The sequence below is a fragment of the Lathamus discolor genome, chromosome 3 (assembly GCF_037157495.1).
Source record: "Lathamus discolor isolate bLatDis1 chromosome 3, bLatDis1.hap1, whole genome shotgun sequence".
Classification (NCBI taxonomy): Eukaryota; Metazoa; Chordata; class Aves; order Psittaciformes; family Psittacidae; genus Lathamus; species Lathamus discolor.
This window is the reverse complement of record NC_088886.1, coordinates 106,150,778-106,163,044: the sequence shown is the minus strand read 5'-3', so window position 1 is coordinate 106,163,044 and position 12,267 is coordinate 106,150,778. Positions and strand designations below refer to the sequence as shown.

General features: G+C 51.0%; 1 long non-coding RNA gene across 1 annotated transcript; it reads right to left on the bottom strand.

The window, feature by feature from the left end:
• Positions 1 to 247: 247 nt before the first annotated feature.
• Positions 248 to 11,873, bottom strand: LOC136011165 (uncharacterized). The gene is made up of 3 exons (XR_010611249.1): positions 11,688 to 11,873; positions 4,367 to 5,016; positions 248 to 306 (listed from the first exon to the last, which is right to left on the bottom strand). It is a non-coding gene; the product is annotated as an uncharacterized LOC136011165 (long non-coding RNA).
• Between the last annotated feature and the right edge of the window lie 394 nt (positions 11,874 to 12,267).

The following is a 12,267-nucleotide window of genomic DNA, read 5'->3' as shown; positions in this document are numbered from 1 at the left end:
GACAGGGACTGAATAAGATTCATCACAAAGAACTGTAACATTCCCTGCTTATGTAGCCCTAGATCTCAAAGTCCTTTAAAAGAATTTCCATATCATTATCCTCATTTTACAAGAGGGAAAACAGGCACAGAAAGATTAAACAACTGCACATGTAAACCCAAAAGCTGTGATCCTAAACCCTTTGAGCTTGTAAGACATCAGAGCATCAGGACAAGAGTGACTGACCCATGAATGCATGCAGTACCTACCTGCCTTCCTGTCCCTCTCAGTCAGAATTTGAGGATATTCTGTTCACATCTGCAGGGACTTAAAAAAAAAAAAAAAAATCATATTCACCAACCACGAGACTGGTATTTGGATCAGTCCAGAGAAAATTTCCCATTAAACTATCTTCCCACAGGGCCTTCTCCTTCCACACATGTAGGGCAGAGGAAATGGAAGAACCACCTCTCCCTGGGTCTTTCCAAAAGACTACCATAGGTAGCACTTGCAAGCTCTGATGCAAATGCAAATCCAGGTAACTCTTACCCCTTTACCTGAGTGTGTCTGAGGCCAGGACAGACACAGGCCAGGTCTAGTGGTTAAGACTTGGCCCTCTCACTGCAGCACCCCAGGTTCGATTCCTGGTCAGGGAAGATGCTTTTTTCCAGTATATAGACTGATGGCAGTTACCCAGAAGGGGTAGATCAGTGTTCAGGTCGGGCTGGGTATCTGTCGGTGGGTGGTGAGCAATTGTATTCTCTTCCCTTGTTATTTCCCTTATCATTATTATTATAGGTGGTAGCAGCAGTGGTTTGTGTTATACCTTAGTTACTGGACTGTTCTTATCTCAACCTGTGGGAATTGCATTCTTTCCATTCTCCTCCCCATCCCTCTAGGGGGGGGGGGAGGGAGAAGGGGGTGGTGGTGGTAGTGAGCAAGCAGCTACCTGGTTTCTGGGTTGCTGACTGGGCTTAAACCACAACAGGGTCTCAGGGCCACACCTCCTCCAGGATCACCTCTGGGGTGTGACAGAAGCTGTAAAAGCTAAGGGCAGAAAAGATGCAAGAGGATACTCATCCCTGAGCAGTAGCTGGTAGGATCTTCTCCACATAGGGTACAAGAGCCCAGTCCCACACGGAGACATGGCCCGTCATGGGAAAGACCATGGTGTACCCAACAAGGATGCTCTGGGCATCTTGCTGAGAACCAACCCACTGTTAATCCCCGTTTTGCCCCAGGATGGGGCAGCAGACAGGCAGCCAGACAACAGGACTGACACGGGGGTTCTGGAGCACTGCGTGTCTCTACAGCTTCCAGCTGTCTTTGGAGCTGCTTGCAAAATCACACCACCACAAAGTGTCAGCTGGGGCTAGCGGAGCCCTCCCTCCCTTGTGCTTAGTGCACAGTCAACTGCTAGGGACAGAGGAGGAAGAGAAGGGCAGCAGTGGGAAGCAACAGTGCTGTTCGCACCTGCTTGTCACAGAAAAGCAAAAAAGCAAGACAGACAAAGCAGGGGCCAGACAGGAGCAAAGCAAAGCTGGGCTCTCCAGCCTAGGTGAAGTGAAGGCAGTGGGGTGCCAGAGATGCATGACCCCACCACAGCAGCAGAGATAGGTGCAGAAAGAGGGGCCCGCTGAGGACAGGCTTGCCACCAGTGCAAATACCCACTGTCACAACAGCCACTGCTCTGTGGCTTCCCAAGTACCCTCTCCCCTTCACCCTGGCGGGTCTTCTGCCCTCATTTTTCCTCCTGCCTCCCAGCTGCCAGGCCTCAGAAACAGGCTGGAAACACAGTCCCAGCTCCGAAAAGCTGCTGCCATCTCCTGGAAAGAGGGTCCCTCCCTGGAGAGTGGCAAGAGCACACAGGAGCTGCCGGGACACATGCCAGAAGGGACCTGCGGCCACCAACACCTGCTGCTCTGGGATGGCCTAATCTTTCCCCATGATATCGTACCTGTCACACTAATGACTGAGAGTGATGTCAGGAAACAGGATTACAGACTTGTGCTGCAGAGAGCAGCTGAGGTCTCTGGGGACAAAGGACAAGGCTGCCCTTTATTTCAGTGGAAGCTTCCCATGGGCAGGAATACGGTCCTTGCCGATAACTTCTAACCAGCATAGGCAACACTCAAGCACCAGGGCTGCTTTCTTCCCCTCATGACTGCAAAAATTATGGACAGTGGGATTGAGCGCGCCCTCAGCAAATTTGCCAATGACACCAAGCTGTGTGGTCTGGTTGATATGCTGGAGGGAAGGGATGCCATCCAGAGGGACCTTGACACGCTTGTGAGGTGGGCTGATGCCAACCTTATGAAGTTCAACCATGACAAGTGCAAGGTCCTACACCTGGGTCAGAGCAATCCCAGGCACAGCTACAGATTGGGCAAAGAAGAGATTCAGAGCAGCCCTGCAGAGAAGGACTTGGGGGTGCTGGTCGATGAGAAAATGAACGTGACCCGGCTTCAGTGTGTGCTGGCAGCCCAGAAAGCCAACCGTATCCTGGGCTGCATCAAAAGGAGCGTGACCAGCAGGTCGAAGGAGGTGATCCTGCCCCTCTACTCTGCTCTTGTGAGACCTCACTTGGAGTATTGTGTGCAGTTCTGGTGTCCTCAATATAAAAAGGACATGGAACTGCTGGAACAAGTCCAGAGGAGGGCCACGAGGATGATCAGGGGACTGGAGCACCTCCCGTATGAAGACAGGCTGAGGAAGTTGGGGCTTTTCAGCCTGGAGAAGAGAAGGCTGCATGGAGACCTAATAGCAGCCTTCCAGTACCTGAAGGGGGCCTATAGGGATGCTGGGGAGGGACTCTTTGTCAGGGACTGTAGTGACAGGACAAGGGGTAACAGGTTAAAACTTAAACAGGAGAAGTTTAGATTGGATATAAAGAGGAAATTCTTTCCTGTTAGGGTGGTGAGACACTGGAATGGGTTGCCCAGGGAGGTTGTGAGTGCTCCATCCCTGGCAGTGTTCAAGGCCAGGTTGGATGAAGCCTTGTGTTGGATGGTTTAGTGAGAGGTGTCCCTGTCCATGGCAGGGGGGTTGGAACTACATGATCTTGAGGTCCTTTCCAACCCTAACTATTCTATGATTCTAAAGTTGGGGCTGTTCAGCTGTAGAAGAGAAGGCTGCGTGGAGACCTCATAGCAGCCTTTCAGTATCTGAAGGGGGCCTATAGGGATGCTGGGGAGGGACTCTTCGTCAGGGACTGTAGTGACAGGACAAGGGGTAACGGGTTAAAACTTAAACAGGGGAAGTTTAGATTGGATATAAGGAGGAAATTCTTTACTGTTAGGGTGGTGAGGCACTGGAATCGGTTGCCATGGGGGGTTGTGAGTGCTCCATCCCTGGCGGTGTTCAAGGCTAGGTTGGATGAAGCCTTGTATGGGATGGTTTAGTGTGAGGTGTCCCTGTCCATGGCAGGGGGGTTGGAACTAGATGTTCTTGAGGTCCTTTCCAACCCTAACTATTCTATGATTCTATGAAATGGTGCAGGATGGCTCACACACACTGGGCACCAGGACCCCATCGCTGTCAGGAGGCTAAGGGGAAAATCATTGCAACTCCGTAGGTCCCCTTTCATCTGCAGCACCCCATGGTTACTGCACAGCTGCCCGGAATATTATAACCTGCCACCTCCATAGGCCCACACAAAGATAACTTGCAGTCCCAGAAGCCTCTCTGTGGCACAGACGCACATTTTCATGAACACATCTATCAAACAGGGTGGATTCCCTACTCCCCTCCCCCCAGAGAAAATAAAAATAAGAGTCTTAGCCATCTCTCACTGATGCCACAAGACCAACGGGTTCAAATTGCCTTCCCCGAACAGCGGCGCCCGCCAAGGCACAGCTGATGGCCCTGCGGCAGGCTGCACACCGCCTGTGAGCTGGCCCCTGTGAGCGTCACTGCTGTATTTATATCCTTTTATCACGCTTTAAACCATCGGGGAGAAACAGGTGCAGAGCTGTCTGCGCAATAGTGGCCAGCAACGTCCCCTCAAGCCTCAAGCTGTTGTATACACCAGCATGGACACACACATGCAGGAGGACAGAGACCAACCTTCCAAATACCCACAGAGTGCTGAAGTCATGGATAAAAATCAGTCCTGGAGGAGGAGGATGCACACCAGTGCCCAGACACCCTGCTTCAGCCCATGCAGCCATTCAGAGGGGGCAGAGCTGGCTGGGGACACCCCCATGTACTCCAAGGAGCCCTTTCTGGCTATTTCAGCAAATAATCACCAGTGCCCTTCAGTTGTCACCCCAAGAATGCAACCTTAGTGGAAGCTGCTCTCCCAAAGGTGCCCAGATCAGGATGGGCAGCTGAGGGGCTGCAGAAAGGCCATCTGTAGTGTACACTGGGCTTGGGCTGTGCCTCTTACCTTGTTTCTCAGCCTGCACTGGCAGGAGGAATTTGCTGGGGTGCATCTGTGGGTCTTCTGCAGCAAAGCGGGGATTTCTCCTTCAGAGAAAAGCAACTCTTCTGGGTACAGATCAGGCTCTTCCCAGTTGAGATCCTCTGAAAACTCCCCATCATCTTCCTTAGAAGTAGGTTTGTTGGCACCTTTCCTTAGGGGACCCTCAAAGAAATCTCCTTTAAACATGGAACAGAGCCACATCTAACCGGAAAAGCGGCAAGACCTGAGCCCAGGCCAGGGTGTCAACACTTAATCAGAGATAAACCTGACCCAGACTTTCCCAAGGCAAAATTAAGGGGCAGCAGGAGGACACTGGTAGCTTTAAAGCCTCAAGTCATCTGGAGCAAGAGTGAAGTGTTTTCACCAAGCATGTCAGAACTGCCACTACTCGGGCTGTTTCAGGACACCTCCCAGCCTTGTCCAGCCACATAACACATTGTGGGGAGCACCATGCAATGGCTTCAGGTTCGCAGTTGGCTGTACACCTCTTACTTTTCCTTGTGGAGGTTGATACTAGGATTAGCAGCTTAATAGCCCAGTGCCTTGAGCCTGCCTGGCACGGGGCAGCAGGAGTTGAGAAGCAGATTTCAGATGTATCTTGACTTAGGATGTGCCTGGTGTCCATGAAAAAAAGACAGGAAATCTTGAGTTAATTGATCCAGCATTAACACTTCACTGCTAGAAATCAAAGTGGAGTTTAGCTTTGAAACCCATCGTTTGTGGGTAAAAGCGTTACCCTATCCATAAAAGTACTGCACCATACTGTATTACCTCAGACCAGGATAAAGCCAGGTGCCACTGTGGCAACTGCTATTCAGCCTTTACTGGAAATGAACCCTTTTCCTTCTCTTTCTTCCCAAGCAGGGAAGGAGGTGAGGGGATCAGTGTCAGTGTCCCCTGCAGTCAAGCACCTCATAAATCTCCCCTTTGGAAAGGCAGGCAGCCCCACTCTGCTTCTGGGGAAGAAAGCACATATTGTTCAGCCTTGGGCTCAGGTACACCACAGGGAATGTCTGCGCTGAAACCCAAACGTGTGTGCAGCGGGATGGGCTGCTGTGACAGCCAGAACAGCAGCCTGGGCTGATAAAAGACCACAGGTTTCCTCCCCAGCAGCCTCTAGAGAATAGCACTACCAATTTTTAAATCACTTTGAAGAATAACAATGTACTTTATAATGCATGAAAAGGAAATACCAAGATCAGGTTCACCTCCACCACTTCTCCTGCACACACACCAGGGATGCATGTTGATGGACAAAGCTGAAGGGTTTCCATTTCCCCCAGTAGCATCCCAGCAGGACAGAGCAAAGCTTCTGTAGCTCACCTGCCAGCATCCTTCTGCTGGACTTCAAGGCAAAGCTTTGGGCATCTTTCCCCACTGACATCCCAGGTTTGCAGATCTGTATAACATCTGGCTCAGAACGGGGAGACCCCCATCTTCCACGTTATTGCCATGGGGAAAACACTTCCTGTCTCTCCACACACCTCCCTAGGGAAACCAAAAGGTCAGGGAGCCAAAGGGAAATTTATGGACTTCCCCTCCTAAAGACTTCTCCAGATGGGTCTCTAACACTGGATTTTTTTTCCAGGTTAAGGGAAAGAGGAGGGGGAAAACAGGAGGGGAGATAGGTAAGGGCAAGACTACAGGTCACATTTTTCTGCTCATAGCAAATGCACCGGGTAGAGGGGCCAGCAGGTGGCCAGGCTGCTGCTCCTGCTCAGGCTGCGACAGCATCAGAAGGTGTCAGCCTCAATAGGGGGCACAGACAGCTTAGGCTCCAATTTCCCAGCTTGTATGAGATGAGCAGCAAAAATCCCCACCATAGACGCCAGCAGCTAGCATTGCCACCTGGAAAAGCCTCTTGTGCAAACCAGCAGTATTTTGGTGAATTGCTGCAATAGCCCACACTGGGAATAAGCAGTATTTTAAGGGGAAGAGGCATGGCAGGTACTGTGCAACACCCTGCCATCCCATTTTGGCCAGACCTGCAAGCACACACCTCATAAAACCCCAGTGCCTCTTTAGGCAGCAGGACCAGGGGGTGACATTATTTCAGTGCCCCTGAACTGCCCCCTTCATATTAGTCACCTGAGGGTGGCTGGCACAGCAGGACTACAGACATCATCCAGCCTCCCCGGATCGCCTGTCAGGAAGAGGAAATGCCACGCATTTTCTGGCTGCTTGTACCTGCGCCAAGTATAAATGCCACCCCTAAAAATACTAGCAGGAAGGAGAGGCATGCCACCAGTCACTCATCCCCCCCAGCCAGGCCACCACACCACCCAGTTGCTTTCGAGACAGCAACTTGAAGCAGCTAAGTGAGACCTAGCCTGGTCTTTCACACCTTCCCACATGGGTCAGAGGGTGACAGCCCAGTGTCACCCATAGTAAGGCATCAGCAGAGCCACAATAACGCACTCAAACTTGCTGTGGGCAGGGGTCAACATCCCAGGAGCTGCTGTTGGCATCCACAGGACACGAGTGACTTCTAGTGAAGGCTCCTAATGAAATTAAGCTCCTGGGATGCTTCTGTCTTATCAGCAGCCAGCCCTGCACCACTTTAGTCTGAGCAACTTTGATCCCTCTGGAAAACGACCCCAGGCACCTCACTGGCTGCCCCAAAAGCTGCAGCCTCTGCACCTCAGTAGAGAGAGGGGGCGGCAGCACCTGCCATGGGAGCACTGCTCCCACACAGAGCAAAGTTGCACATGGCCCCCTGCCAGTTTGCATCAATGTCCAGTCCAAAAAAGCATCCCTCAGCCCCAGACAAGTGCATCCAGCAAATCACGGGGCCCCAGTCACAGTCCAGCTAGAGCAGCTCTCCTGATGCTTTTATTTTTTTTTTTATTTTAATTGGCAGTGCCTTATTTCAAGTTCCGACTTATTCTGGGTAAATCAGGATGAAACCATCCAGACTCTGAAAACTACCTTCAGATTTCCAGGGGCTTTCCAGACCCTAACAGGCAGGAGGTGGCTGGGGCAGTTCAGGGAGGCATTAGACACCCCAATGCCCCGCAGCCCTTGGGGACGCACGCGAGGGCAGAGCTGGGTGTGATCTCCCTCCAGCCCAAACCATTCTTCCATGGATTTGCACCTCCCAGAAACTGGCATGGTTCAAGGGCTATCACATTGCTGCCACTGGGCAGGGAGACTTGGCAGTCTCTCACCTCCCCTCCAAAATATGTTCCTGCAGCCACTGGTACCCAATGCAATCCACACCAACACCACTCAGAAACCAGGGGTTGCTGTTTGCTGTTAAAGAGCTGATACCTCCCACTCCAGCCCCTCATGTCAGAGCATGATGCTTCAACAGCACCCACACACAGAGTGACGGGCAAAACACCCTGAGAGTCTTCTCAAAGAGCAGGAAGTGCAGCAGCATGCCCTCTGCAGTCCCTCTGAAGGCATCAATCTGCAAAGGAGCAAAGCCTACCTCTGCCTGTACCCAAGGTATAGAATAGGAACAACTCTCCTGCAAAATTTATATAGGGAATTTGCTCAGACATCAGGATGGCAAAGCAGGGCTCTGTGGTGCTTAGGGTGAGATAATGTGATTTTTTTTTTTCTGTGCAATGCACTCTGATCACCACTTTGAAACCACCTCAAGCCCCACGTGGATGCCTGAACCAAGCAGATCCACCTGATGTTTGTGAGCACCCCAGGACAAAAGCCTTCTGTGAGGATGAGGTGAGTGTCCAGGGTGGGAGCACAGAGGCCACTAGTGGCACATGTTTAGCTGCCCCAGATCCAAAGGGATGCACCAGCATGGCAGGAAAAATTGATGATGATGAGGGAAGTCCATCAGGCTGCACGCTGGCCCCACAGATTGATAGCCTCCGCAACGAGCTGCACATAATGGCCAAGTTCAGGCCGCAGTGGCTGGGAGCTGAAAGGCAACGGCCATAAATAAGCTGGGAAAAAGAAGGAAGACAGAAGGCTGGCAGGGATAAATAAATACGCTGTAGCAGGGCTGGGGGTGGAGCATAGGGAGAGGAGCTGCAGCACCGGAATGGGATGCAGCCCACATTGAGATGGAGATGCTACCACAGAGGTGGCTGCTTTGGAGTGGGAGCTCTGCATTCAACAACAAGGGAGCTGTTCCCCCCCCCCCCCCCCCCCAGTCAATCTTCTCACCCAAAACTACAACCAGCTGCTAAAGGGGCCATGTCACACTTCCATCCCCAAAATATGGCAGGGATAGTAGAGTTATAATACCATCATTACCAAAGCTCCAGCTGAGTCTGACACTTCTTTCCCAAGACTTTTATATCTCAGCAGGCTCCCCCATGACTGACCTGAATGGCTGGGCTTCCCTTGTCACCTTCTTCAGCCAAAAGTATCAACCTTGGGCTTGTTTCCTTTTCAGTTATTACCCACTAATGAATATGGGAGACAGGGGGAGCAGAGGGCAAAGAGCTGGATGTTTCCCTTCATTGTCCCCCCCATCTGCTTTATTCAGGCTGGTTACTCTTCTCTGGCTTAAATCAGCCCTTTGCATTTTGTTGTGGTCTCTTTTTTTGCCTCCACTGTTTTGTCAAGAAAAACCTTGCCCAAAGAGCTACTGTGATTTACTGCAGCATTAACAAATGTCAGAGCTTGGGAGCCTTGTAGGAACCGCTCGCTGGCAGCCTGCCTGGACAAACATACTAAAAGTCAGCCCTGGCGTGGATACTTGAGGAATTAGTGTCTGTACAAAGATGTATTAAATACAGGGAGAAAGATGGGGAAATTTTACAACGGAGGCTTGAAAGCTTTCTCGAGGCTGTTTAACATATGGTGGTGCTTCTCTGCACCTGCCACAGAGCCCCTCACAAGAGCAGTTCACAGATTCTTGTCCTTGTCGCCAGACCCAAATGCCATTCAAGTTATAGCTCCTGATGCGTCCTGCCTATTTGGCAGGGGCTGAGCCAACCTGTAAGGTAGGTTTTTGTACATGTGTGTTTTAACAGATGATTTTCTCCCCAGCCCTCTCTGTTAGATGGGGTTTGCGGCTGGCGGGCACACCATAGAGCAAGCCCTGCTCAGCCAGGCAGGGTTCCCCACCAGCTACCAGAAATGCATTTTTAAATGCAGTAAGGAAGAGGGAAAGCCCCATAAACCCAACTCTTTTCTCATTAAATCCCTGTATCCAGCTCAGCCATAAGGGAGCCAGGGTACCTAGGCAAGGAGAACCACAAAGAAACCAGAGACACATTGGCCAATACAATGGTTTTAAAAAAACTCTCGGCATTTCCTTGGTGGCTGCCAGCAGCTCCCCAGCCCTGCCTGCTCTGGCTAAACCACTGCTGCAGGCAGGCTGGGCCAGCCATGCATCCCACACAGCCCCACTGCTCTGCTATTGCCATTTGCCCAGATCCCATGTGCTGCATTAGGAGGAATATTTTGCATGGACATTGTATGTGTTTTAAAGGTTAATTCCTCCCCAGCACCTTCTGCTTGACAGATTTGTCCAGCATCCTCCGCACAGCAGAAAGCAGCCCTGTGCCAGGAGAGACATGCTCAGCCTTGCAAAGCACGGCCAGCCGATGTTCCTTGGCTGATGCCAAATTTCCAAAAAACCAAAAGCAGAATATAGAAAAATATCATGTCCTAAAATTAAAAAACATAAAATAAACACCCCCTGGGGCTCTTGATAGAACAAAACATTTTTCCCAAGCAAATCCATTCCCATATATGCACTGCTCGGCTCTGAGGAGGAGTGAATGGGGAAGGCTCTGGAAAGGCAGTTATATGAATTGATGCACTGTAAATCTCCTGCATTAGGTGGGATATCATAACCCATAGAAATGTAGCAACTTAAGCATCATCATGTAGACTCGGCTGACACGATGTTACCTTAGTTTACCTCTATGTTCTGCCTCCAAAGCGCAGATCCTCATCCTTCAGATGAGGCCCACAGGGGCACACTGGGGATAAGCTCCTGGTAACATCTCCTGGGTATTGATGCAAATGACAGGAAGCAAAAGGAAACCTGGTGGTCACCAGACAAGCAGTTCCTGGGCAATACTGTTCCTCAGGGGAACACCTGGGATCCCTACCCCCCCTCCACAAGAGTTCTCATCTCCAATGATCATGTTGGAAATGCAGCAGCACAGCAAATCAGACTGGAGAAGGGCTGCCCCACCTGGCCACTCAGCTCTTCACCCCACAGAAGGCTCCCCAGGGACTTTCATCCATTTAGGGCTGCAAACTGCCACAGTCAAACACACAACTTACACACGTTCCACTGGGCACAAGGGGCAGACAGGCCCTATGCCAAGCAGAGAGAAAGAATCAAATCAGGAATGGAAGCATGCACCTGGTTAGGGCAATCCCAAGCTGGGCAGAGACTGAATGGATAGCAGCCCTGAGAAGGACTTGGGGGTGTTGGTTCTTAAGAAGCTCAACATGACCCAGGATTGTGCACTCGCAGCCCAGAAAGCCAACCGCATGCTGAGCTGCATCAAAAGGACTGTGACCAGCAGGTCAACGGAGGTAATTCTGCCCCTCTACTCCACTCTTGTGAGACCCCACCTGCAGTACTGCATCTCACTTTAGGGCCCCCAACATAAGAAGGATGTGGACCTGTTGGAGCAAGTCCAGAGAAGTGCCACAAAGATACTGAGGGGGCTGGAGCACCTCCAACTATGAAGACAGGCTAGGAGAGATGGGCTTGTTCAGCCTGGAGAAGAAAAGGCTCTGGGAAGACCTTAAACAACTTCCCAAAACTTAAAGGAGGCCTCCAAAAAAACTGGAGAGGAACTTTTTACGAAGGCCTGTAGGGATAGGATAAGGGAGAACAGCTTTAAACTGAGAGAGGGGAGATTAGACTAGATATTAAGAAAAAAGTCTTCCTTGTGAGGGTGGTGAGGCACTGGAACAGGTTGCCCAGAGAAGCTATAGCTGCCCCGTCCCTGGCAGTGATGAGGGTCAGGCTGGAAGAGGTTTTGAGCAGCCTGGTCTGGTGGAAGGTATCCCTAAGTTGAAACTAGATGACCTTTAAGGTCTCTCCCAACACAAGCCATTCTATGAAAAAGAATTTCACACACACACACTACATCCTTATTGAGGAGAGCCAGCAGAGGCAAAGGCATCCTGTTTGAAGCCTGGACGCACATCCTCACACAGGAGATTAGCCTGCACAACCCCAAACAGAAGTGGGAAGAGGACAGTCCAGCTGGAGGGTCCCACCTGCCTGCTCCCCCACACTAGGCACAGATTGCCATTCCCAAAACTGCATTTGCTGGAAAAAAACCCTCTCCTTCCCTGTCCCATGATGGATTTTCCCCATACAGCTTCTTCCTACCAAAAAGCTGCTCCTCCATCAAGTGGCTAAGGACCCAGGAAGGGGCTTTAATCTTCAAAACCGCTGGGCTGTAGGAAGCAGTGGGACGTTGTGGAACAGCACTCCAGCATGCCAGCTGACCTGCCTCCATGAAGTAGGAGTGAAGGATTGCTCAGCTCTCTCTACCCAAACTTGCACCCCTCAACACCAAGCTGAAGGCAGAAAAGAAGCAATAATCTCCAGGCTGGGCTTAAATAGAGGCAGCCCATGGGTGTGGGGAGGCCCCAGCTGAGGCTGTTCAGGGCTGTTAAGGCCAATTAGTGCCCTCAAAGCTCGACACAGGGAGATGCAACTAATGACTAATCTAAGAGTCCTGTCCCTGCTGCAGCTGGTCCTCCAGGGGCTTACAGTGACATGGTCCCTTGTGCTATGCATATTCCTTGTACTGTATTTCACTGTGCACTTCATAGTCATAATGCACTGTAAATTTCATAGTTAATTCTGCAGCCAGCCTTTCTGGGCAGTGAAATCCAGTGCAGGATTAGTGTACACAACCTTTCTTTACCCATCCCCAAAGCATAGACCAAAACTCATCTTTGCA